The sequence below is a fragment of the Cricetulus griseus genome, chromosome 8 (genome assembly GCF_003668045.3).
Source record: "Cricetulus griseus strain 17A/GY chromosome 8, alternate assembly CriGri-PICRH-1.0, whole genome shotgun sequence".
NCBI classification, from domain to species: Eukaryota; Metazoa; Chordata; class Mammalia; order Rodentia; family Cricetidae; genus Cricetulus; species Cricetulus griseus.
The window spans coordinates 14,146,701-14,159,600 of NC_048601.1; the positions used below are offsets into that span (position 1 = coordinate 14,146,701).

At 47.1% G+C, this 12,900-nt stretch overlaps 1 protein-coding gene across 1 annotated transcript in view; it reads left to right on the top strand.

The window, feature by feature from the left end:
• The first annotated feature begins 9,889 nt into the window (after nt 1–9,889).
• Nucleotides 9,890–12,900, top strand: part of Dusp16 (dual specificity phosphatase 16) — a 79,836-nt gene continuing 76,825 nt past the window's right edge. The window contains exon 1 of the mRNA XM_027429875.2: nt 9,890–10,369. The gene's annotated coding sequence lies outside the window, so the exon portion shown is untranslated. The remainder of the gene's footprint in view (nt 10,370–12,900) is intronic.

Here is a 12,900-nt window from a genome sequence, read left to right on the forward strand (position 1 = left end):
TTAGTTTTCTAAGGGAGGGGTCCAGAATTTTGGAATAATTTCTCATAGGTAGCATCTTATCAGTGGATTGGCATATGACAGTGAGCAGATGCAGAATAGTTTGGCTAAGTCCTCTCTTTACATAAGAAGGGGCCAGGAGCCTCTAGGTCACAGGGTTGAAGTGCTTGGGCCTAGGCACCCTGCCTGTGGAGGGCCAGGGACTGACCCTTGCTGACACAAACAGGGAAGTGCCCCCATTTAAATCTGGTTCTCACCACAACAGGCCCTGCCTCTAACAGTTTCTCAAGCTCCCTACACCTTGACACAACATTTGCCCTATTGAGAAACTGGTTCTGCATGAAACTTCCCATGGCTTGAAGCAAGTAACCATGACGGTGTTTGCATACCACTGGGGTTTTACCCTCCCATAAGTGCCAATAAAGATGAAGTGTCGTTTAGATGACGTGATATGAAGGACAGCACTGCAGCTTGCAGAGCCCAGAATGTTTGAACTATGTGAAAGGTTCATACCAGTGTTTCACAATACAAAGAAGGCCAAGGAAGCCTAGCCCACAATGCAAGGTGAACAGCACCCTTTGTCCCCGTTCTCATGGTTTTTTGTTTTGTTTTTGCCTCCCTCCATCTCCCTTTTCTCTGCACTCATGGAGTACCTGTTGTCTGGACCTTCAGTTCAGTATTGCATTACACATGTATTATTCAAGGTAGCTGTAATTTCCCTAAGGACACAGACTATATATATCCTATACTTCTTTGCTACCTGATAAAGCCTCATAATATAATTTAACTAGAGGACACAATAAAATATCATCCATCTATGTTGCTTGATTTCTTTTATGGAATGAACATTCGTTTTAAAAAGGTCCACAAAAAGGAGGAACCAGAAGACTTTCTTTAAATTTGTGTGTATGTTCCCGTATACGTGTGTTTCAGGACAGGGTTTCACTCTATGGCCCAGGCTGACTTAAAACCCATTCTGTAGCCTAGCCTGGCCTCAATTGAAGACTGAAGCTCTTGCTTCAGCCTCCTGAGTCCAGGGACTGCAGGCATGAAGCACCAAGAGCAGCAGGGTCCTTTGGCAGGGACAAAGACTCTCCCTAGGTAAGAGAGAAAGAGGTTCCATCTCATGCTGAAGCCCTTTCCCTATCTTCCGTTTCCTTCCCAACCACAAAGGCCATGCATACAGTTTGAACTTGAGGATCTCAGAGAGGGCCTAACTCAAGTCCCTTATTTTATAGCTGGAAGCAAGTAAGAGCAGCTGATAGGGTTGGAGAAGGTGTGGGAGGAAAAATAGTGCTGGGTCACAGCTGCTGGATACTTGTTGACCATCTCTTCTTCCCAAAGACCTAAAGCAACACAGCACTGCCCTGCCCTGGATTTTCAAGGCTGTTCCCCTTGATCCCATGCTGAGCCAGCCTCCCAGCCACCAGAAAACTGAATCAGTATTAACACATTTTCACTGGAGATTGGTCGACAATTGTCTGGAGTGCATCTCTATAACTTGAAGCAAAGGAACCCCAAAGATAGAAATTCTGAATTCTAGGGTGAAACCCAAAGGCATCAAAGTTTGTTCTCTGCTAACTACAAGGGTCTGAGTCCTTGGTGCTCCTAAAATAGTGTTCAAGGCCTTTAACCCCCCCTTTTCTTTTTTTGGGGAAAACCCACCTCTGATCTATTTACTCCATCTGCCTTGCAACCTGCTATTTTTCACCTGTCTGAGGACAGACGCCGCTGTTCATGAATCAATCAGCCGAAGCCGAACTGAAAGCATTGCTAGTGAGGGCTGTGCTGTTACGGTGGAGACCACGGTGCATTTCCAGGGCAGTTTCTTCTCAGCAGCAGCAGCAGCAGCAGCAGCAGCAGCATGTACACAAACGAGTGGCTAATGATAAATCTTTCTTTCCCTCATGGACAAGGTCTACTGGAATCACTGTTTCTTTACAGATTTGTAGTTAGTAACATTTATTGGGTTTGGTTGCAAATATTTTGGTACAAAGCTATATATAGGTGGAGTTTTCTGTTGAGATCACCAATCAGCTCTGTCCTGCCAGCTGGTTCCCAAACAACCACATAGAGACTTATTAATTATAAATGTTCAGCCAATTGCTTAGACTTCTGCTAAGTAGCTCTTGCTCTTACTCTTTGCTCTCCCCTCTTGCTCTGCTCTTACCCCCTTCACTCTCTTACACCCTTCCTCCTCCACTCTCTCTTCTCCCTTCTCTCCTCTTACCCTCTTCGTCTCTCATCCCTCCCCCTCGCTCTCACTCTCCCCCACCTGTAATATACTGGTTAATGAAAAAAAAAAAAGGAAGCATAATGTAAATATCTGTCTTTTCCCATGGACACAGGTGACCCCTGTGAAAAGATTGCCCGACCACCAAAGGGGTCCAGATTCACAGATTGAGAACCACTGCCTTCAAAGAAGTTGAATAAAAGGGGACCCGAGGGTGTGGGCTGGAGCAATGGCTCAGAGATTAAGAGCACTGACTGTTCTTCTGAGGTCCTGAGTTCAGTTCTCAGCAACCACATGGTGGCTCACAACCATCTGTAATGTGTTCTGGTGCCCTCTCCTAGTATGCAGTGCAGGCACACATGCAGGGAGAACACTATATACAGAATAAATAAATAAATCTTAAAAGAACTTTGGAACTAGAATTAAAGGCAGTACATGGTACTGTCCTCTGAAAGAGCAGCGAGTACTGTTTACTACTGAGAGGTAGCTCCTGCCCCTGAATGTTGTTCTTCATTTGTCATCTACAATAACAGTAATAGCTAATTCTATCTATATACCATCTTTCTGCTTATACAGGGTCTCTCTGTGTAACCCTGGCTGTCCTGGGACTTGTTCTGTAGACTCAGAGATCCACCTGCCTCTCCCTCCCAAGTGCTGGTATTACAGGCCTGAACCACCACAACCTGACTTAGCAGCTAATATCTAATAAGAATGCATTCTTGCTACTTTGCTCAGCATTTTACATGGCATCAACTGAGCCCTCCCATGTTTCTAACACTATCTATTAGATGGGGAGCAGGAGGCCTATGCAAACTGCTGACCTTTCATTACTCATCTTCATGACTTTCCATAGCATATATCAAGTCCCCTCAGTTTTCCCTCTGCACGGTGTCTTGGGTTTGTCCCTTTCTTTCCATGTCCATTGTCACTGTATCAGTCATGTTTCTTTTTGACTTATGTTTGAGTTGTTGCCATAGCCCAACATGTGTCCTTTTCTTCATAATTCCCTTCCTTAGTTTCTCTAATACTCTTTGGTCAGACTAACGTGGCTCAAATCTACTTTTATCCAGCTATCTCGACATTCACACGCCAATGTCCTCACAAATTGTTGGATAGTGTGACAATAGGACTATTTTCTGCAGAAATTAAATAACTTACTATGTCAAGAGGAAAAGGAGAAGCATGTTACAATACATGTTGAAATTACAGGACAAGATACATAATAAATATAAAAACTTCTGTAGTCCACACATTTAGTTCAAATTTGCTTTGCTTTGGTCTCAGGAAGCTAATGTCAGTAATAGGGCTAACTCCAATAAGCAGTTCATTTAGAGACAAAATTTTGCATAAAAGATAAGTCACTTGGGGCTGAAGAGATGGCTCAGCAGTTAAAAGCACTGGTTGCTTTTGCAGAGGACCCAGGTTCAGTTCCCAGCATCCAAAAGGCAGCACACAAACATCCAACTCCCGTTCCAGGGGATCCGACACCCTCTTCTGATCTGATCAGCCATGTATGTGGTCTACACTTGGAACATGCAGGCAAATACTCATACACATTAAAAAAATCCTTAAAAGACAATACAAATCACATAGCATTTTCCACATGTTTGCAAACTTTATTATGACCATGTTAAATAATTTTAAAAAAGCAAAATATCATGACAGGAAATGCTAACAATGTGTGGTGACAGATGGTTCTAGTAATCACTTCCAATGCCTACATTTATCAAGCCACGACACTGCATACCTTGAATTATATAATGTATATTTGTCAATTGTGCCTCAATAAAGTTGGAGGAGGGAAGAGAAAACACACTCCTAAAAGATGGAACAGTAAAAAGTTTTCTCTCTTTTCTCAAGTAACCATTGATGAGGTGATCCCTTCCCCCTCTTTTGGAAGAGAATCTTGGTATGTAGCTCAGGCTAGCCTCAACCTCATGTCAACCCACTTGCCCAGCCTACTGAGTGCAGAGCTATAGGTAAGGGCCATGGACCAGGTAAAAAAGATTTTCACTTTTTCCTTCACACTGTGCATAATTTACTTTCTACAATGTATATTTATAGTTTTATAATGAAAAATTATCAATATTTATAGTTTTATGCTAAACAATTCCTATCATTTCCAGCTACATATTCTTTGGCTGGGTCCTAATGTACTCTAGCTCCCAACTGTTTTCCAGACTGTACACAATTGAAGTCAAATGTTCTGTTTCCACACACGTTCCCTCCATTTCTCCAACAGTACTTGTTTTTCTCTTCCTGGAATGAGCTTCCTCATTCTCTTTACCCCAGTTCAGTCTGTGGGTCACCATCTAGGTCGGTTCCAGAGGAAGCTTTCCCAAGGCGGAAGGAGTCAGAATATGGTGGTTACTACGCTCCCACACGGCACACTCGGTGCTGTACTCGGTACAGGATTTGAGCCTCACAGTAACTCAGGGAGCTGGTGCTAACTACCTTCTCTATGTCCCCCAAGTCCCTCGGCGTTTGTAGCTGACTGGTCCAGTTCCATCTCATCAGGCTTCCCTCCCCGAGCCTCTCTCTCAGCTTCCATTTGAGTGAAGACCTTTGTAGTATTCTAGGAGAAGCCACACTGCTTCAGTGTTATTTGGAACTTACAGTGTGTGTTTTATCTTCTCAGCAAAATGATCTCAAGGGAAACTTGAGTTTAATGCTACTGTCTTACTTACCACTCATGTGTCCTTGTACAAGTCCTTAGTTTTTCCCTAGTCTCAGTTTCTTTTACTGTCAAATCATAAAGATAGGCTGTGTGTGGAGGCACGTGACTGTAATCCCATCATTTGGGGAAGCTGAAGCTGCATGTACAAGTTTGAGGCCAGCCTAGGTTACATGAGTCTGAGGCTAACCTGGGCTACAAAGCCAGAACTCTTCCCATAAATAAACAAAATAAAAATACATAGGAAATAAAATAACACCTAACCCTTATGGCTGTTATAAGGGTTAAAAACCCAGTGTAAGCCAGGTGTGGTGGTAGACAGGTGTGGTGGTAGACAGATGTGGTGGTACTTGGGAAATGAGATCATAAAAACACAGAAAAAAAAGCACTTATATAAATATATCTGAAGTTTTAAAAAAAATTATTTATTCTTACTGTTTTATTCCACTTGCCAGAAATGCTCTTGACAAGAACCCCAAATTTGGATTCTACATAATACTGAAAGTAAAGTTTGGGAGGCCAGTCATGGTGGCTCATGCCTATAACCCTCGAGGACTGAGATAGCAGGATCAATGAAATTCCTGGCCAGCCTGGGCTATAGAGAGAGAGTCTGTCTCAAACACAAAACAAAATAAAAAACAACTCCCAAACAACCCCTGGCTGAGGTGGCTCAGCTGGTAAAGCAGTGTGCTACCAAGCGTGATGACCGAGTTTGACCAGCAGGCCCCACATTGTGGATACGTGATTTCGGCAAGTTCTCTGATCTTTACAGGTGTATCATAGCACACTTCTATTATTTAAATAAACTTAAAGACAAACAAACACACTTCAAAACCCCACAGGAACAAGAAGAATGTAGGCAGGCAGTCAGATCATTATGATTGTAGGGTTTAAATGTCCCACACCTATATTTTAGTGGATATTATCCTGCTTTTTCTCAAGTCTTTTGAAAGAATGGTGTACCTCATTCTTTCCATTCTTTTCTATTTCTCACTCACTGAAATCTCGCCACTGTAAGACTGCTTCCTGTGAAACCATGCTCTACCAGTTCCTTGTTAAACCAAAGACAGATTCAATAGTCCTCATGGAGGCCACTTTCATGAAGGGGACAGTACTCGCAACCTCTGAGCCATCTCTCTAGCCCCAACTTTCTTTTTCCTTTTTAAAACAGGTATATATTATAGCTTTCTATATTAATTCCCACTAAATATTTTGGTGCTCCTATTTTATGCTAAGAACTACACCAAACTGACATGTACTGCAGTGAAATTGTTTCTTTTACATTGTTGGATTTTAAGATCTGGGAGCCCCTCTTCTGCTGGTACCCTAAGAGTTTGAGTCATCAGCCTTGGGGATCCAGCACTAACTTTCCTCTATGGCTGGGCACTGTTTTAGGTTAAGCTTGTTAACTGCTGGGATTTTGTTGGGAGTTGTTTTAATTTTGTAGGCTGCTTTGGAGAAGAAATGGTGTCTTTATAGCACTTTTAAAATACTACTGTGTTGGTTCTTGCAATTCCTGAGACAGTAAATCCCTCCAATCAGCTTCAATATTTTTCACGAGAATCTCATGATTCAAGCTTACATCTTATACACATTTTCTAGTATTTTGTTAACTTATGCTTTGAAAGTTCATATTCTTTGCTGGACATTGTGACCCATACCTACAGTTCCATCGATGTGGAGACTCAGGAGGCAAGGTTATTTTGTTTGAGGTTAGTCTCTGGTACTTGGTACTCTGATTTCAATACAACAACAACCAAGAGGTTAATTTCTTTTTGGTGCAACTGTAATGGCATTAAAAAGATTTTCATCTCTCTCTCTCTCTCTCTCTCTCTCTCTCTCTCTCTCTCTCTCTCTCTCTCTCTCTGTGTGTGTGTGTGTGTGTGTGTGTCCGTGTCCAGTGAGGGAGGAGAAATATACTCTCAGCAAAGTAAATTTGTTCAATGGTTTTTCTTCCTACTGTTCTAGTGTTTATCTAAACATTCAAGTGCTTCTGTTATGTACCTCTTAAATCTTTAATTTGACCTCATATCTAATTGCTAAAACCCACGTCTCTTATTATGAGGAGGATCTACTTCTTTGTCACCTGTACACACATTATTCACTTAATTTCCATGTCTTCCTGTATTCCATTTTCCTTGTAAAATAGTTCTTTCATGGAAGGCATGGTGACTCAGAACTATAATCCAGTGCTCAGGCGGCTGAGGTAGGAGGATTGCTATGAGTCTGAGACCAAACTGGGCTATATAGTGAATTCTGGACCAGCCTGGCTACAGAGGGAGAGCCTGTATTAGAACGCAAAAACAACAACAACAAAAATAGTCTTTTCACTGAGTCTTTTATCACAAACTAAACCATAATTATTTTCTAAGGAGGTTTGAACTATTCCTGAGAAGGTGGACATGGTGGTGAACCCACTCGGGAGGCAGAGGCAGAGGCAGAGGCAGAGGCAGGGACATCTCTGTGAGTTCAAGGCCAGCCTGGTTTACAGAGTGAGTTCAAGGACAGCCACAGTGAGACCCCCTCAACCTCCCCAAATCACCCCTATATCTCCCAACTCTTTCCTGCCCCCGGGCTCTTTTTCACTCATTTATTATTATTTAAGGCTGGGTATTAAAATGTTGATATGGCTAGCCTGGAACTCCATATGTAGACTTCAACTCAGAGATATCTGCTGGCCTCTTGCAGTCGTCTGCTGAGACTGAAGGCCTGCACCACCATGCCAGGCTGTCTTCCATTTGTCAGAAATGATCTCATTGTGTAGCCTATGCTGCCTCCACCTTCTGACCTTTGAACTCTTTTAACCACTATGGGAGTGCCACTTAATCATTAATTCAGCCTTTACTTAGCTTTAATCCACGTCTTATCTCCTAGTTCGGTCATATCCAGAGAAGACGCCCCCACGATGGCTCTCACAGCACCACATACAGGGAAGGCACGACACTTAAACTGTACGGGTGAAGGAAGAGGCAGGCGCTACTTTTTAAGCTGTGGCAATTACGGCAGCGCTAATGGAGCTTCCGCGTGCACCACGGAATTCTTCTGAGGCGAGAGCCACGCCCCGCACCTCTGTTCCTTCTTTCCAGCAAACCCCAGCACCTCCGATTACCAAGGCTGCAGATGCACACACAGGCTGCTTTTAAAACTCTGGGCTTTTAGGTGGTTAACGTGTCAGCTCCCTGAAGCTGCAGTACCACGTCCTGCCACCAGAGGACCGAGAGCCGCCGGACACTCCCCCTCCGCTCCAGCCTGCCCGAGGTCCAAGGCTCCCCCTCCTCTATCTAACCTGCACGTGCGGCCCGCAGTCTTCTGCGGTGACACCTCGCCTCCAATCGGGCTGCTTTTCTTCCTCTGGAAGATGAACTGCAAGCACCCGGAGGCACGCTCCACAACGCTTACCTTAAATGATTAATAACTGCCAGTCATAACGGATGCACCTTTGTTGCAGGGTTTAAAGGCAGAAGCGCACAAACAAACAGAGCTGTATGATCTTTCTAATCCACTCCGAACTCGCTCCTCAGTTCTTTCGCCAATTCAAAAACCCCCTTAGCAAGTGTCCACATAGATGCTCCTCCACATACTGCCAGGAGGGGCCAGAGCCCCTACTTCAGCACACCACCAAGGGCAAGTTAGGAGGGGCAGATTCTTCCCATACAGGAATCTGGCTCAGGGGGACAGCCCACCCACTCCAAGCGTGCTCTTCCATCATTAATCTATTTCATCCCTGTTATGTGATATCCACGCGAGTGTTTCTTAGAAGCGGCGGCTTCCTGCGCAAACGCTCAAAGAACACGGGGATAAGGCTTCGATTGTCTTACTCAGTGACTGAGAGTCCTGGGCTGGCTGGCTGTCGCCACCTCGGGTCTCCAGTTTGCCAAAGTATGTGGTGTCTGCAAACAAAGCTACTTTGAAGGGGGGGGGTAAAAAGCGGGAGAGACTTAGAGGAGTTAAATCAGCTGGGACCTGGGTCTCCGGGAGAAACTGATCCCCGCCGGGACTTGACGGTGGCGCTGTGGCAGGGACGCAGGAAATCTTTCCCGCGTGTGGGTGTTCTGCCTGCACGTGTGTCTGTCTGCGCACCGCGGGCCTGCTCCGTGTCCACGGAGGGCAGCAGAGGGCATCGGGCCCCCCGGAACTGGAGTCCCACACGGGTGTGAGTGCCACGTGGGGGCTAGGAATCGGCCGCCCCCAAACACCTTCAGAGTTTTTAATTACATTTCATCTATTTGTGGGGCGGGGCGCACAAGTGTTCTCGGGTCACCTTTCAGAGGCGGCTCTGTCCACCGCATGCGGAGTCCTCTACTCGTCGGGCGACGTCTCGAGGGCCCGCCGACGAGATTTCAAACAACCCTCGGCTGCATTTACCGTAAGGAGAGGCAGTGCACTGGTGTAGGGTCTCTTTCCTTTCAAGGACGGAGGCATAGGTGGGTGTCTGACAACACGTGTGCAATTTTCCTTAGAGTGCCCGTGGCTTCCCTCTCAGGAGAGGAGGCCTGGACTTTGGATTCCAGAACCTTCTCACAAAGCCACTGCCCCAGCCTCAGATGGCCGTGTTTTCGTTTCACGGGAGTGGGGGGTTTTGGGGAGCCGGCTCTGCGGGCGAGCTAGGGACCCGCGCTCTAGGGCCGCGAACCCGGAGCAAAGAGGGGCGCGGGTGGGCGAGCGGGCGAGCGGAGTGCGCGCGACGCCGGGCTCTTCCTCCCGGCGGTGCCTGAGGAACCGGCCGGCGAGCACCTCGCTCGCTCGGGAACGTGACCCGCGCCCTCCTCCCGGAGCCTCGAGCGAGCGAGCGAGCGCGCGGCTGGCGGTGACGAGCGAGCGCTGAGGGGCGGGGGCTCGCGGCCCCGCCCTCCCTCCTGCCCGCCCTCCTGCCCGCCCGCCCGGCGCCCCCGCCCCCCGCCCTGCCCTCGCCTGTCTCCTCCTTTCCCCCCGGGCTCCGCTGAGTTCATTCACTGGGATTGGTTTCAAGTGACGCCATCTCTTTATTTTTAAACCAATGACCTCATCCGCGCTTGAAGTTTCCTGACCAGCGACTCTTTCTCTCTCCCCAACCCCCACCCGGCCCCCCCGGTCCCCTCCTGCGGGTATCACCGTTGTGGGGGGGGGGACTCCATCCCGTTTTCCACCATCTACTCTCCCTCTCTCCCCCCCTCTCCGCTCTTCCCGCGCGGACCCCCCCCCCAACTTTACCTCCTCAACTTCTTCGTCCCCGTCGTCGACATTTTTCCCCCCTTCTTTCCTCCTTCTCGGGGGGCGGTGGAAGAGAAAGTGAAGAAAAGTTGCAAACGCCCGGGCTCTCGCTGAGCTCTCCGCCCACCCCTCAGAGCTGAAAGCGGCGGCGGCAGCGGCGGCGGCGAGGAGGACGCGCGAACGAGCCAGCGAGCGGGCGGGCGAGCGACGGCCGGGCGACGCCGTGACAACGCTCGCTCCCCGCCGAGCGAGCCTGGAGCCCCGCGGCCCCTCAAGTAAGTGCGCGCGGCGGGTGGGCCGCGGCCGGCTGGGAGGCGCGTCCGCTCCGCACCTCGTGCCGGCCGCCGCCGCCGCGCGCTCTCCCCGGGGGCCCCCCGGCTGCTCCCGGAGCCCGGAGCCCCGAGCGTGGGCGGCGGGGGAAGAAGGGGGGGGTGTAGGCCGCGCTGGGGTGCCGAGCCGCGGGCGCGCACGGGCGCTCGGGTCCCCGCACCCCGGCCTCGGCGCGCCGAGCTTAGGAGCAGAGAGAGAGCGAGGTGCGGGGCGCGGGGCGCGGGGCGCGGGGCGCGGGCACCTGGGCGGGCGAAGCTGCTCACTTCCAGACTGTTACACAACACGCCTGCCAAGAGGGGCCCCGGCCTGACCGCTTCCACGATCCCCGATTCACCTTGGGTGCAGGCCACCTGGGCAGTAGTGACGGTGGCGCTTCCTCAAAGTCACCCCCCCTACCCACCACCACCCCGCCATAAAAACCCACCCCCAAAACCTCAGGTTTCATTCTGGGACTCCAGTCACCGTGCTGCGGGAAAACGGTGCTTCTTTATTTACTGTAGCTGTAAGACGTGAGAAATCAAAGACCAAAACAAAAACGGGGTGGTGGTGGTGGGGACGACGACAGCGGACGGTCTGTGCAGCGAGTAGTTTCACGTAGGAAGCGGCGGCACCGAGGGGGACGTCTATGCAAACTCTGTGAGAGCCGGTGCTGGCTTCGTTTCCTACAGAGAGCTGATGATAAGCTTGGGGAAAGTACAAGGAGATCTTAAAATGAATGGCTGCTGCAAAATTCGAAAAGAACTTTCTTAAACTAAGTCTGTTGCAAAGGTCCTTGGTGTTTTGGAGTCGTGGGTGTCTCATTGTTTGGAGAACGCACACCTCTAATCAGCCCGTGATTAGAGAGGAAAAACCTGTTGCATAATCTCATTCGCTGTGGGGTTGGCTGTGCCGTCCCCCTGAATCCAGGGGAAGTGAGTTAAGATGAGGGTTTTAAAGCCTCTGAAGATTTTATTTACCCAGTGCTCTGGCTGCCACTTAGCTTTAAAAGATTATAAGTAAATACTCTGCTCTTACAAGTGAAGCAAACCCATCAAACCTGTTTTGAAAATGACCAGGTATGTTCTCTCTCTCTCTCTCTCTCTCTCTCTCTCTCTCTCTCTCTCTCTCTCTCTCTCATATCCATAAAAGACTGCTTCCTCAAAAGACATACACTTTTTCACTTCAAGGTAAAATTTCAGAAGGATAAAAAAAAAAAAAGGCCTAACAGTTGAGTTAATTACTTTTTAATTCCTTGACAATCACATGTATTGGCACAGTTTGGGAGGCTGTAATTAAGATTTGTAGAATCCTTTATTTGGTGAAGGCCAGCAACTTGGAGAAGTAAATTGAAAACCAAAGTATTTGTGGAGCTGTGTGTTTTAGTCAAACTGTGATTAGGCACTGCAAAAGGGTTTTGTCTTTGTTTTAAAAATAAAGTTATGGAATTACTGTGTTTGAAGACAATGTGGGAAGTTGTTTTTTGTTAACATTTACCATCTTATGTAGAGATGCAGGCTAATTAACTGCAGCTTGAATTAGTTTTTTAGGTGCGGTAATTTGTGTTTATCAGAGTTCCACATGGAGAGAAAATTAGAAATACGTTTAGAGTTTAGTAATTAGTGAATAAGTTGATGTTTAAGAAGTGTAAACTGTTGGTAACGATATTTATGGGTTTTTGTTTTGCCTTGTTTTAATCTCTGTTATGTCAGCAACTCAAGTGAAATATGTGTCTTAAAATTATGTTGATTTTACTTGAGTCTTTCCGATGGTAAATTATAATGGGCAGGGGGCTAGGAACAGAAGTACACAGTCACCCCCTCTTCCCTTCTCTGTTCAGTTTGGAAGTTCTTGCCCTTTGGTTCAGCTTGGTGAATGTAATTGAGTTCTATAAAATTAGAATGTTAATATGAAATTAACCAGAGAAACCCCGGGTCTGTTTGGTCAAAGGCTTAGTTATAGTAATTGAGAAGAAGGGGGCAGAAAGGAAGAGCCTAGTAATCTAGTCCCCACCCCTTTCTCGCACACTAAAAACTTATTTGTGGGATGGAAAAGAGGAGGCTGAGGTCAGCTAGTTTAAGAGTAGGTCTGGGCTGGAGTTAGGTGAGGCCCTAGATGTAAACCCACTTTCCCCTCCCCTTGAAGAGAAAGAGTAGGTCTGAGAAGCTTGGAGAGCATTGGCCAGAGTTAAGAGAAGGGCAGGAATGATGTTGGGGTTTTAAAATAGGCTTTTTTTCTATAACTGCCTGAATTAGGGAATTGAATTTCATATAATTTTCATTGTATCAGCTTAATATATTGAAGAAGCCACTTTATAAAACTGTCCGTTATTAAGCTTTTTCTATTTTCAACCAATCATAAAGTCCTACCAAATATACTTTGTGGCAATTTACCAGTGTACTTTATCCTAGAGTCTCATGTGTTCCTGGAATCTCTGGCAGACAGTTTTCTGTTGTGTCTAACCTGGACTAATAATTTCATTGGAGACTTCAGTGCCTTT